The sequence below is a fragment of the Pseudophryne corroboree genome, chromosome 9 (genome assembly GCF_028390025.1).
Source record: "Pseudophryne corroboree isolate aPseCor3 chromosome 9, aPseCor3.hap2, whole genome shotgun sequence".
NCBI lineage: Eukaryota > Metazoa > Chordata > Amphibia > Anura > Myobatrachidae > Pseudophryne > Pseudophryne corroboree.
Genome location: NC_086452.1, coordinates 55,151,973 through 55,167,066, shown reverse-complemented (window position 1 = coordinate 55,167,066; position 15,094 = coordinate 55,151,973). Strand labels below are relative to the sequence as shown.

Genomic DNA, 15,094 nt, shown 5'->3' with positions numbered 1-15,094 from the left:
TCTCCATGCTCAATACATAATAATAATAATAATAATAATAATAATAATTTGTTGAATGGAAATGCTGCAACATTTTTATTATTGCTGCGGATAACGGACCTAATTCAGAGTTGATCGCAGTAGCAAATTTGTTAGCAGTTGGGCAAAACCACGGGGGTCATTCAGAGTTGTTCGCTCGTTGCCGATTTTCGCTATGCTGCGATTTGTTGCTAATTGCACATGTGCAAGGCACGCAGGGCGCATGCGCTTAGTTATTTAACTAAAAACTTAGCAGATTTGCTATGGATCCTGCAGCGTTTTTCAGTCGCTCTGATCGGTGAATGATTGACAGGAAAGGGGCATTTCTGGGAGGTTACTGAGCGTTTTCCGGGAGTGTGCTAAAAAACGCAGGCATGTCAGGGAAAAACGCGGGAGTGTCTGGAGAAACGGGGGAGTGGCTGGCCGAACGCAGGGCGTTTGTGACGTCAAAGCAGGAACTAAACGGACCGAGGTGATCGCAATCTAGGAGTAGGTCTGGAGCTACTCAGAAACTGCAAGAAAATATTTAGTAGCAGTTCTGCTAATCTTTCGTTCGCTATTCTGCTAAGCTAAGATACACTCCCAGGGGGCGGCGGCCTAGCGTGTGCAATGCTGCTAAAAGCAGCTAGCGAGCGAACAACTCGGAATGAGGGCCCATGTGCACTGCAGGGGGGGCAGATATAACATGTGCAGAGAGAGTTAGATTTGGGTGGGGTGTGTTCAAACTGAAATCTAAATTGCAGTGTAAAAATAAAGCAGCCAGTATTTACCCTGCACAGAAACAATGTAACCCACCCAAATCTAACTCTCTCTGCTCATTGTAACATCTGTCCCACCTGCAGTGCACATGGTTTTGCCCAACTGCTAACAAATTTGCTGCTGCGATCAACTCTGAATTACCCCCCTACATTCAGTAGTCATATCACACAATATTTTCGTTTGTGTCTTGATTGAAGTGTAGACGATCCATAATCAATAAATATGGTCATTTAGAGATGAACAGCTCCGGCACTGGCAATCATTGTGCAACCCACCTGGGTGAGCATGCAGCTGATATTACAAGAGATCCCACAGTTATTAGAACAGAGCAGAGTCTATTTCAATAGGATCACCCAATGGATCCTGCCAACAGCGGCCTCACATTTGGAATTTAAATTATTACAGTTATTTCCTGTCGTTTTTTTTCCATATTTGAATTGTATATTAATAAATCAATAAAATAGGGTTATAAAGATAGGAGCACAGACAAAAGTATATACTTCCAAGGAAAAAGTTCTTTTGAATTTGAGTTTAATCCAAGGGAAGCGTTTGTGTAAGTGTCTCAAGAAAGTTTTCACTGACCAAATGTGTTTAGCATTACATGTAAGCCTATATATGGGGGTAATTCAGAGTTGATCGCAGCATCACATTTGTTAGCAGTTGGGCAAAACCATGTGCACTGCAGGTGTGGCAGATATAACATGTGCAGAGAGAGGTAGATTTGGGTGGGTTATTTTGTTTCTGTGCAGGGTAAATACTGGCTGCTTTATTTTTACACTGCAATTTAGATTGCAGATTGAACACACCACACCCAAATCTAATACCCCTTTTCCACTTACGAGCACGGGTCGCAGCCGGGAGCCTGACACGGGAGCTGCCCCCTGCTGCGACCCGTGCTCGGCCCCTTTCCCATCAGCAGTCACAACCCGGCATATGCCGGGTTGGTGACGCTTCTAGTGACGCGGCAGGGGCGGCGCAGGGAGATCACATGATCTCCCAGCGCTGCCCTTCCATACAGTGTAAATGGGAGCCGTGTCGCATCGACACGGCTCCCGTTTACACTACAACCCTACCCGGATCATTCCCGTGTCCTACCCAGGTAAATAGCCTGGTAGGATTCACGGGTCACTTGATCCGGGTTTACCCTTTTCCACTTGCAAAAAACACGGGTAAATGCGCGCCCCCGTGCATTTACTCGTGTTTTTTGAGCTAGTGGAAAAGGGGTATAACTCTCTCTGCACATGTTATATCTGCCCCCCTGCAGTGCACATGGTTTTGCCCAACTGCTAACAAGTTTTTTGCTGCGATCAACTCGGAATGAGGGTCTATGGCCCTCATTCCGAGTTGTTCGCTCGTTGCCGATTTTCTCTATATTGCGATTAGCCGCTTACTGCGCATGCGCATGGTTCGCAGAGCGCATGCGCTTAGTTATTTTACTCAAAAGTTAGGTATTTTACTCACGGCATTACAAGGATTTTTCTTCGTTCTAGTGATCGTAGTGTGATTGACAGGAAGTGGGTGTTTCAGGGCGGAAACTGGCCGTTTTATGGGTGTGTGTGAAAAAACGCTGCCGTTTCTGGGAAAAACGCGGGAGTGGCTGGAGAAACGGGGGAGTGCCTGGGCGAACGCTGGGTGTGTTTGTGACGTCAAAGCAGGAACGAAACTGACTGAACTGATCGCAGTGTAGGAGTAAGTCTGGAGCTACTCAGAAACTGCTAAGAAATTTCTATTCGCAATTTTGCAAATCTTTCGTTCGCAATTCTGCTAAGCTAAGATACACTCCCAGAGGGTGGCGGCTTAGCGTGTGCAATGCTGCTAAAAGCAGCTAGCGAGCGAACAACTCGGAATGAGGGCCTATATACGGTTCCGGGGAAGGCGGAGAAGGGATAGAAGCTAGGAGATATAAAAAGACCAAGTATTTACTCTAAGGACAGCAATGATTTATAGTGTGAGCAAAGTTCAAAATGAGCATAAAAATACCCCCTGGAGTCAATCAGCAGGACCCGCGTCTTTTCATGGGGACACTAACGCGCAACCTTCACAAAAGTCAACAAGACTCAAAAAAACAAAAGGAATGAAACTATTCCACAAGCAGAAAAGACCCTTTTCCCAGACACAGCAATGGCGCTGACTCAGCAACAAAAATGTTCTAAGAAGGTAGAACATTCGTTACAAAAAAAGAAAAAAGTAATCTAAATGGGTCAGCAACTTATGTGTGGGGGTCTCAGCATAGGAAAGTCAATTCTCAGGATAGAAGGAACTGGTGGGTCTCAGCTGCTGGGGAACTACCAGTCCCAGCGCAACTTGATTAATGATAGTTGGTAGCGCCAACTTGCCAATTAACATTCTGTTTTATCACGATGATAAAAAAAACCCCACTTTATATATTATTATGGAATGATTACGTTAAATCGCTACCCGGCACAAACAGCCATCTTCTCTGTGTGCGAGCGCTGGTGTCTTTATATTATAGAGCAATACAGACTGCACAGTAATGATCAACTGACGTCGGATTCATTAAGTGAATGCCCCCGGGGGTTACAGCACAGGACAGAATTGCGCACAATCTGTTACATTAATAAACAAAAACTTGCCTCCTCTCACTGTATTTAGAGAAGACCCTCGTTATCGTCATCAGTTATCAAGAAACAAATGTAACATTAATAACAAGAAAATAAATGTACTGCACCTGCACCAGAGTCAAACAATCGACTATTAAAAAATAAGGCGACAACAGCCCCCCCAGCATCAAGGGGCAGACTGACCCCTCCCACAACCTGGCACAGGAGGAGTACGGCACTGTGTCAGCTGCAGCCGCCCACCAGCACTGGTCATCAGTGCAGACAGGTATATAGACAATGAGCCTGATTCTGCGTCAGACGCAAGTGGCAATGCTGACGCACGGAATTTCTGCATTAGCATAACCTAGTAAGCAGGCTACCGTATGGAAAAGTGGCCATAGATGCGTCTCAAAATCAGCCACAATGTGCATACCACTTATTATGCTTTTGTCAAGTGGTGGGAAAGAGAAAGAAAAAGAAAAGATTTGCAATTGCACACAACGCCCGCTAGCGGGTGGCACTACTGTCCACCCTACCAGCATGTGGGGCAGCGCAGATGGCGTAATGGTTAGCATTACTGCCTCACAGCACTGAGGTCATGGGTTCGATTCCCACCATGGCCCTAATTGTGTGGAGTTTGTATATTCTCCCTGTGCTTGCGGTGGGTTTCCTCCTGGTACTCCGGTTTCCTCCCACAATCCAAAAATATACTGGTAGGTTAATTGGCTCCCTACAAATTAACCCTAGCGTGAATGTGCGTGTACATGTGGTAGGGAATATAGAGCGTAAGCTCCACTGGGGCAGGGACTGGTGTGAATGGCAAAAACTCTTTGTAAAGCGCTGCGGAATATGTGTGCGCTATATAAATAACTGGTAATAAATAATAAATAAATAATGTGGTAGCTGTACTGGGCACAGGCAATAACTGTGCACTCAGCAACATAGAATTGCTCTGTACACACTGACCTGCGCGGTATCCTCCTGCCCTCATTTGTATTTATGGGTAGTACATTCCACAGACCCAAGTGATGAGCCCAGGAGAGTACAAAGCCTTGTTCAGTAAGGGAGATCTGGGTCATTCATACACTGCCTGCACCAGCTGTCCTGTTCCCACCGCTCAGCACTGATACATCAGGTTAGTTGTTATTGCAAAGAGCTTCTATTGTACCCACAGAAAAAATATCCCCTTCAGCTGTACTGCCCTCTTCACACAGCAAACACACGGCACCAAGTACAAAGGGCATTGTGTGAGTGCAGAAAGCAGAGGATGGACACGGTGCTGATAGTAAGCACAGGGAAACAGGGACTCCTGCTGAATGGATTACTGAGTTACCCTTTCATAGCACTATACAGTCATATGTACTAACAATGTTATTTACTAACATTGCTTGAAGGTGTAAATCAACTGTAGCTGTACAGCGACAAACCAGACATTTATTTGCAAGCAATAAACAGCTGCGTAACGTCTAAAGGTTATATTTACACATGAATTACAGACGAATGGCGGCTCGTCCGTAAAGCAGCGCTAACAATAATAACCAGAAATAAAAGGCATGGGTTCTAGCCTTTGGAATGATGCTAAATTACTTTTAAGACCCCCCCCCCCCCCCCCCCCCCTTCTCTCTACTCTCCCTGCACAGCTCCTGGCGCTCTTAGCAGTGACTTCAGAACAACAGCAATTAATTATCTTTGTGTTCAACTTTATTAGGCAGAAGCAAATATATGTTTTTGGCTTCTCATCTTTTTCTTCTTCGTTATTTTAAAGAAAGTTGACGGAAAACATTTTTACTAGATAACAATCCCATACTCTGTACAAATCGTCGAGGTCTAATCAACGTTGGTAAAGATCCTCCCCTTGGTACATACACTGTGATCGTAATCATATAAATCCCCTGTCTCTCTGGGCGGCTGATAGAACAGACAGCAGATAATGACTCTGAAATTAGAACCCTCCTCGCCATCTCACGTGAACTCTTATCTCCTACTTGTCTATTTACTATAATTATACTTATAATAAGTCCTAATGCTCAGCAAGAGATAACAGGAGCAAATTCCTACACATCCAAACATTCAAAATGAACCTTGTACCAGGGATAATGGGTGTTCATTCCTGTATGGGCAGACTCGTTTATACCAGTTTCACACCTAAATCCCGGTGCGATACGGATTACTGAACATGGGTTTCAGCCCGCATAACAGCTCTTGATACCCCTTTCACATTGCACCTTGGACGAGTTATTACCAGGTTGTCCCCTTTCTGCACCCGCGTCTGCCCTGCAGAACTGGGAGCCATTAAATGTGGATGTTACAGGATCACAAAGATTAAACGTGAGAACCGATCGGCACCTAAACATAACCAGGGTACCCCCTTTCACTCCACAGCATATCCGGTAATAACCCTGGCCATGACCCGGGACACACAACCCTGGGTGACCTGGTCACACCAAGACAGGACCCGAGTTTCCCCGGCAACAACCCAAATCAAAGGCTCAGTGTGAAAGGGGTATTAGTAACATGTTGGTAAATGCACAGCTTAGAGTAGAGAAACATTTATGTACAGTAAGAACGTTACACAGGGGTTTAATCATAGTGTCAGATGTGGACCTGCAAATGGGCGGGGCTTAGGTTACACGGGCAGAGTTTAGTCATAAATCAGGCGCATTAGGGCATAGCTGACTACTTTCAAAAATACATTTCAGGGAGAGTGTGACAGTCACACCTATCCGCGCTGATGCGTTCTGCTACATCTGAGAGACGGGTCATAAACATGACTTACATCCAAATGTAAATGAGCCCCACAGTTAGTAAGATCTACTTCTTGAAGAAAAGACACTGATATTTTGCAGGATTTGTTTGTGTTTTACAAGAGGTTCCATATACTGTAAGTGGTCACGAGAAACCTTATTTAAAAAGAATGTAGCCATAGGGATCATTTGTGCCTTATAACAATGCAAGGAAATGACACTGATGAGACCATTTGAATGTATGTATCTCTGATTTCTTGTTTTCCCCCACGAATGTAACAGCTACATAATGGGGGTAATGTGCAATCAGGGAGATTGCTGGTCTATTCAGGGAGTGAGGGAGATTGCTACTATTCCAGGGAGTCTCCTGCAGAATGCGGGAGGGTAGGTACAGTAACTATGCTTTAGGGCAGGTTATGGGCAGGGATTATTTTGTTCCAATTTTGCAAGTATAGATGTTGGGTGATACGGTTTTAAGCAAGATAGATTTGTGTAACTCCACAGCTGGACTAGGGAACTCCAAAAAAATAACAGGAAAAGTTTATGATGTGCCCCTCCTAAAAATGGGCAAACCTTAAATTCAGGGTACTTCCGATCAACTATGTTTAAAATTTGCAGATCTAACAATGACTTATTTTCATGAGATATCAAATAGTAAAGAGCTTATCCAATAGGAAGATACTGGTATAACCGGGGCGTTCCATCCTTCACTCCAGTAGAAGTTCAAATCTCAGTAGGTTACATCAGGTAGAGGGTGTTACTCTCCTCATTCTCTTAATTAGAATAAGGGGGTATTGGTTGGTGGGTCGACTCAACTTAGGTCGACATGGGCATTATGTCGACATGTACTAGGTCGACAGGTGAAAAGGTCGACATGAGTTTTTGGACTATTTTTAGTGCCGTTTTCTTCATAAAGTGACGGGGAACCCCAATTACTGCACAATGTCCCCTCGCATGGCGAGCGCACAGGTTGCCGTTCCAATCGTAGTCCACGTGGATCGTCAAGTATGGAAAATCCAAAAAATGGGAAAAAAAGTGTGAAAACCTCATGTCGCACTTTTGACCTGTTGACCTAGTACATGTCGACCTAATGATGGTATCCCGAATAAGGTTTGCCAATAAATAACCCTCTAGGTAAAAGTGCATAATAATGAATATAAACGTAGAAACGTTTCTGAATCAATACAATATCTGTAGCAACACTAAACCCACAACCTAAAAATAACAGACAGTTTAAAAAAACACATAAAAATAAACCATGAAAAAAACCCCAAAAAGCTGTAATTCTCACTTAAGGGGCTCTTTCCAGGTGTAACTGACCGCTTCCTCAGGCAATGTAGTTATGCTTTGCTGCTGATAATATAAAGAATTACGTAAGTGGATGGATCTGTAAATACAAACTTTCTGACAAACATTCGCTTTGTGTCAGTTTTGCTGGAGGGGCCTAAGTCGGCTGCTGAGAGGGACAAATGTCGACTTTGCAGTGCTGCTGGATGTTGCACATAGTATTTTTTGCTTTTTTTCCAGAGGGGTTGTGGCCACGTTTCCCAGGATGGACAAGCCCCGAAGTCCCCCCCCCCACCACCACCATTCAAGTATAGGGGCCCAGTTCAGCACTTAGCAGCCCTGCACTTCTCCAGGGGAGAGTCTCCATACCAGGCCTGAGTAGGAGGTCACCCCTTTCCTCGCCTCCCCAACACAAGGGGAAAGCCTCAGTCTACTTTCATAATTGCAATAAACTTCCAGCCAGTGTACTGGTAAACACATCAGCAAAGGAAGCCAAATACTGCTTGGGATACAGACAGGTTTACCTGAGAACTAACCAACCATAATGGAGATGATGAGCGGAATAGACAGACAAACCATTCTTTCTCCAACATTAAAATACTGTTTCTAAATATACCAACATGTCAAACTGATTTACACAGTCTTGCTGCCTGCGCATCTAAGCATGACGTGCCATACTAATGACGGGGACCTCGGTGCACCACAATCTCCAGCATGACTTATTAGCTCTTTTCAATCACAGAATAAGAGTAGTTGGTGACATTCCCCGGTTCTTTCCCATTTGTGCAGAAATTAATACCGCATTCAGATCACAAATGCCGGATCCCACCCGGTAAGAGAAACGTGTCCTTACCGGGTGGGATCCGGCATTTGCTCTGCTATGGTGGCTTTCCGACCCGGCAATATACCGGGTCGGTTGCCATAGCAGCGGTGGGGCGCAGCAGCAGCAGGGCGGGGTTGGAGGCGGCGCTGGGAGATGAGCTCATCTCCTGCGCCGCCTCTCCCTATGCTGTGAATGGGAACCGTGTCGCATCGACGCGGCTCCCATTCACACTGCACCTGACCCGGTATTCAATCCGGGTATAATCCTTCTTTTATACCGGGTTGAATTACCGGGTCAGGCGACCCGCTAATTCCGGCAGATTGCTTTCACATCGCACACTGACCCGTGTCGACACGGCAATATGCCGTGTCGATACCGGGTTATTTGTACGATGTGAAAGGGGTATAAGTGGCATGATAGAGAGTTGTTGTAACCCACTGGGACAACTGGAATACAAGTTCTGATCAGTTATGTGTGTTACTATATGGAGCAGTGACGTGCGGTGGGGTGAGGCAGAGCCTTTCCTGTAATACTAATGTTTGTGCCAGAGTTTTGATTGTATAAAGTATATGAAAAATACATATAATTTGTTTGAAATATCTTCTTTGCATTATTCTAATCATTTTTATAGCCAAAACTCTGGAGTAAAGAGTCTATGGCCCTCATTCCAAATTGTTCGCTCGCTAGCTGCTTTTAGCAGCATTGCACACGCTAGGCCGCCGCCCTCTGGGAGTGTATCTTAGCTTAGCAGAATAGCGAACGAAAGATTGGCAGAATTGCGAATAGAAAATTCTTAGCAGTTTCTGAGTAGCTCCAGACTTACTCCTACACTGCGATCAGCTCAGGCCGTTTCGTTCCTGGTTTGATGTCACAAACAAGCCCTGCGTTCGGCCAGCCACTCCCCCGTTTCTCCAGACACTCCCGCGTTTTATCCTGGCACGCCTGCGTTTTTCCGCACACTCCAAGAAAACGGCCAGTTTCCACCCAGAAACACCCACTTCCTGTCAATCACACTCCGATCACTTCAACAATGAAAATTCTTCGTTCGGACGTGAGTAAATCTACTAAGTTTTGTGCTAAAATACTTAGCGCATGCACATTTTTGCCTTAATCGCTCCGTTGCGAAAATCGGCAACGAGCGAACAACTCGGAATGACCCCCTATGGCAGGTGAGGCAGTGCCTCACCTGTCGAACTTTTCCGCTCATCTCTGATCAAAACTCACCAAATTTCCAGGAGTTTATACTGCTGCACCTGTGTATAATGCCCAGATGTACCCTGTGGCTCATATATTGCATGTAAATCTGGCTCTGGGGCTAGCCAGTGTCTCCTCAGTCATTTAGCTCACCGCACGTCCCTGAATTATGGAGAGCTGCTATGGGTTAGATACACTCTCTGGTGATCACACTGCTTCTTGCCTGAATTTGCAGCTGGACTATGGGGCCTATGTACTAAGCCTCGGAGCGAGATAAAGTGGAGTGATATAAAGTACCAGTCAATCAGCTCCTAACTGCCAAGTTGCAGGCTGTGTTTGAAAAATAACAGGAGCGGATTGGTTGGTACTTTATCTCTCGCCAAGGCTGCATAGACCCCTTAGTTATCTCAAGCGGACCCGATATCAGTGGAGGCAGACGTTTTATGAAACAATTAAGTCTGGATACACTACTGAGGCATGAAAAAATTGTGCCTCATGCCTCGGCGATGTCATAAGTTCCTAATGAATTTATAGGCTGCGTTCTTATGAATATTGGCTCCACTCACAATGACTTTCCGGCTCTCTATTGCCGAATGGCAGCAACTAGAGCGACCGCCAGCAGCGCACGGGTTAAGCCTGAGAGGGGTCATGTGTAGAAACTACGTCAGCGACTCACACGGGAGGAAAAACACCAAATCCATCTAAAACTGACAAATGAGAGCGCCTGAAAATAGAATCGGCTTCAATATACAGCAGCAGAAATATAATTTCTTACATATGCTCTGGTTACAGTTACACGGAAAGCAGTTCAGCCTGAGACTCTCCCAGCACCACACTGGGGCGGCCATATGCCTCCCTGACTCCCTGTAATGCAGCACAACAGACAGTGTGACATGGGCAGACAGAGGTTGTTAGGTCCAGGTAAGTTGTTTCTGACAGGAATCCATATGTGGGCACAATATAGAGAGAGTGAAATGAAAGGAGTGTCCTCAGTGGGCTTTATGCCTGGTATGGTGATACTGGCTATGTTTGGGGAGCAAACTATGTACAATTTACAGGCCAGAGGTCAGAGAGGGCCTGTCAGTGCACCCGCACTGTTAGCAACATATCTCCTGCACATATTATAGGGTAGGTGTAAATGTACAGTGATAACAGTGGGGCAAGTAGAAATATTTTCTTATGGGTACTGAGTGACGAAAATTGGGCATGGTCATGTGTTGTGATGGGGCGTGACCTCATGTTGCTAGTGGGAGTGGCTACATGACACTAGCGGCGTGGCCACATGACACAGACCCTTTTTGGGGGGATTCTGGAGGCAAGGCTAAAAATATATAGTAACGCCTCCAGTATAATAGAAATATATAGGGATACCTCCAGTATAATAGAAATACATAGTGATTCCTCCAGTATAATAGAAATATATAGTGATACCTCCAGTATAATAGAAATATATAGTAATGTCTCCAGTATAATAGAAATATATAGTGATACCTCCAGTATGATAGAAATATATAGTAATGTCTCCAGTATAATAGAAATATATAGTGATACCTCCAGTATTATAGAATTATATAGTGATACCTCCAGTATAATAGAAATATATAGTGATTCCTCCAGTATAATAGAAATATATAGTGATACCTCCAGTATAATAGAAATATATAGCGATACCTCCAGTATAATAGAAATATATAGTGATACCTCCAGTATTATAGAATTATATAGTGATTCCTCCAGTATAATAGAAATATATAGTGATTCCTCCAGTATAATAGAAATATATAGTGATTCCTCCAGTATAATAGAAATATATAGTGATACCTCCAGTATAATAGAAATATATAGTGATACCTCCAGTATAATAGAAATATATAGTGATACCTCCAGTATAATAGAAATATATAGTAATGTCTACAGTATAATAGAAATATATAGTGATACCTCCAGTATAATAGAAATATATAGTAATGTCTACAGTATAATAGAAATATATAGTGATACCTCCAGTATAATAGAAATATATAGTAATGTCTCCAGTATGATAGAAATATATAGTAACGCCTCCAGTATAATAGAAATATATAGTAATACCTCCAGTATAATAGAAATATATAGTAATGTCTACAGTATGATAGAAATATATAGTAACGCCTCCAGTATAATAGAAATATATAGTGATACCTCCAGTATAATAGAAATATATAGTAATGTCTCCAGTATGATAGAAATATATAGTAACGCCTCCAGTATAATAGAAATATATAGTAATACCTCCAGTATAATAGAAATATATAGTAATACCTCCAGTATAATAGAAATATATAGTAATGTCTACAGTATAATAGAAATATATAGTGATACCTCCAGTATAATAGAAATATATAGTAATGTCTACAGTATAATAGAAATATATAGTGATACCTCCAGTATAATAGAAATATATAGTAATGTCTCCAGTATGATAGAAATATATAGTAACGCCTCCAGTATAATAGAAATATATAGTGATACCTCCAGTATAATAGAAATATATAGTAATGTCTCCAGTATGATAGAAATACATAGTAATGCCTCCAGTATAATAGAAATATATAGGGATACCTCCAGTATAATAGAAATATATAGTGATTCCTCCAGTATAATAGAAATATATAGTGATACCTCCAGTATGATAGAAATATATAGTAATGTCTCCAGTATAATAGAAATATATAGTAATACCTCCAGTATAATAGAAATATATAGTAATACCTCCAGTATAATAGAAATATATAGTGATACCTCCAGTATAATAACAATATATAGTAATACCTCCAGTATAATAACAATATATAGTAATGTCTCCAGTATAATATAAATATATAGTGATACCTCCAGTATAATAGAAATATATAGTGATACCTCCAGTATGATAGAAATATATAGTAATGCCTCCAGTATAATAGAAATATATAGTAATGTCTCCAGTATAATAGAAATATATAGTGATACCTCCAGTATAATAGAAATATATAGTAATGTCTCCAGTATAATAGAAATATATAGTGATACCTCCAGTATAATAGAAATATATAGTAATGTCTCCAGTATAATAGAAATATATAGTAACGCCCCCAATTTAATAACAATATATAGTAATACCTCCAGTATAATAACAATATATAGTAATGTCTCCAGTATAATATAAATATATAGTGATACCTCCAGTATAATAGAAATATATAGTGATACCTCCAGTATGATAGAAATATATAGTAATGCCTCCAGTATAATAGAAATATATAGTAATGTCTCCAGTATAATAGAAATATATAGTAATGCCTCCAGTATAATAGAAATATATAGTAATGTCTCCAGTATAATAGAAATATATAGTGATACCTCCAGTATAATAGAAATATATAGTAATGTCTCCAGTATAATAGAAATATATAGTAATGTCTCCAGTATAATAGAAATATATAGTAATGCCTCCAGTATAATAGAAATATATAGTAATGTCTCCAGTATAATAGAAATATATAGTGATACCTCCAGTATAATAGAAATATATAGTAATGTCTCCAGTATAATAGAAATATATAGTAACGCCCCCAATTTAATAACAATATATAGTAATGCCTCCATTATAACAGGAAAATACAGCCACTGTCGCACTCCCAGTAACCCTGACAAAGTGGGAGGAGCCGTCATGCTGCCAAGAACCATGGTCTTGGTGCTTTTTGGCATATTATAATTGTGGTAATGGCAAAGTGTGTGGCAGGTGGTACTGCATACCAGCTGCCAAATTCATAAGGGTACTCCGTACCCGAGCATACCCGCATACTTGCACCACTGAGTGATAATGACTAGAAGCAAACCAGGCACACACACAGAGGCAGTTAGATTGCAAGAGCAAACTACTTTACGCCTTAACTTCCAACCCTGCATCAGGCCTTATATGTCCATCAGTTAAGAGTTTATGATCATCCTTTATTTATAATGCCTGGGGCACCATGATGTGCTGTCTACCACAATGCTGGTCAAAGACTGACGGTCGCCCTTTGACCCATAACCAAACCGTATCGGTCTTTCTCAAAGGGATTACAGGTGTGGACCACTTTTGGGGACTAGCCAATTATTTTTGAAGTTCCACCTACGGTCTACAAGAGAATGCAGCCTCTTCCAAAGTTCACCAAGAACCAACCAACACTCATAAAACTGTTTTTTTTGTAACTACACGGACATGAGGGTAAAATCTACACGGACATGAGGGTAAAATCTACACGGAAATGAAAGTAATAACAGAGACGTGTATGTATATGGTGGGAGAGATGCATTTAGGTAGTTAATGGCCTAAGTAGTAACGATGTACATTCTTGCACGTCTAAATAACATATACACAATGAATGCATAGAGTTATATTTAATCTAGCAGATAAAGTGGCATAAAGAGGCATTGTTCCACCTCTCACAATGGAGGAACACTGGGTAAAGCCTTCCCAAAGGTCACAGTCTATACCCTGAGGCTCCACTTTCCTCCTGAAACAACTGAACAATTCTTGCAGCTAAAAATAGTACAGGATTTACAAAAAAAATACATATATTTTGCAACCAGTAAAAGACAACTTATTTGAACTGCAGCCAGCTGTATTTTGGAACGTGACCAGCACCCAAACACGCTCTCCCAGCAGACTGAAACCAGCGCGCTCTAACTTTTCCAGATGCACCGAGTACAGCACAAACCAACAGAGGATGAAAGCGCCGTGGCTATCTGTAGCTTAGCACTCGGAGGAGACACAGGTGCCCAAGAGCTCGCTACAGAGATGGCTTCCCCAGAAGGAAAACATACATCACCTGTTAACGGAACTCATTCAATAAGATATGAGGGTGTGGATGAAGGAGAATTAAAAAATAAAATATAAAAACACAAAAAAAAAAACCTGCAGTAACGAGACGTGGCAGATGGAACTATAAATCCTGGCAGTCTCCCGAGAGCGTATTTGTAATGCAAAACACTGAATTCAAGATGCGACCCATGACTACAAGGAAGCAATCTCAACCACGCTGATTAAACAAGGCCCGAGCCTCAGTATGGCACACAGAATACTAAACAGTAACAAGGGGACCTTGGAGAGGCGGAACGGTGCGTTACACTGCTGTCCGGCCAGGCATCCATCAACTCCCATATTGTCCCTATTTGGAATGTTAAGAAACTTGCGGCACGGCCGCTGATCACCGTGAAGCTGGTCCTGACGAAGAGCTGTTAGCGCAGCCTGTGAGCCACAGATTGTTATTTATAGGTGCTAGACCCTTCAGCTATTTATATCTAATAGATGTTATGGGGAGGAGGAGGAGGAGGAGGAGGAGGAGGAGGAGAGCCATTACTGATAATATAGTTTTTTTACTGCTGAGCCCACAAGTATACTTCACACAACGTGTAGACTAGAGATGATGGGCACGGTTAGAAAGACTTGGGTAATACCCATCTGTCAGGCCCTCCCATGACTAGAATATGGTAAAGACAGACGGTGGGATCTATTGCTGTGCACTGGAGACAAGTAACAGCAACACTGCAACTAACCGGCTGGTTACAGAGATGTCACTGCTGTAGATTCTCTGCTCTATGTATCCGCGGGTGATTAATCAGCAAATGCAGAACCAGGGAGAATCTTTGCTCTCACTGGTCTCCTTATTCATTGACTTTATAAAAGGGACAATAGATGGCAG

The 15,094-nt window shown here is 42.3% G+C and overlaps 1 protein-coding gene and 1 long non-coding RNA gene across 20 annotated transcripts in view; one reads left to right on the top strand and one right to left on the bottom strand.

Moving 5' to 3' along the window:
- Positions 1-15,094, bottom strand: part of PTPRF (protein tyrosine phosphatase receptor type F) — a 1,358,330-nt gene that overhangs the window by 352,310 nt on the left and 990,926 nt on the right. The gene's annotated exons all lie outside the window — the stretch shown is intronic.
- The window catches only part of LOC134956671 (uncharacterized), a 28,450-nt gene continuing 17,700 nt past the window's right edge, over positions 4,345-15,094 (top strand). The window contains exon 1 of the long non-coding RNA XR_010186081.1: positions 4,345-4,473. This is a non-coding gene — a long non-coding RNA (uncharacterized LOC134956671). The remainder of the gene's footprint in view (positions 4,474-15,094) is intronic.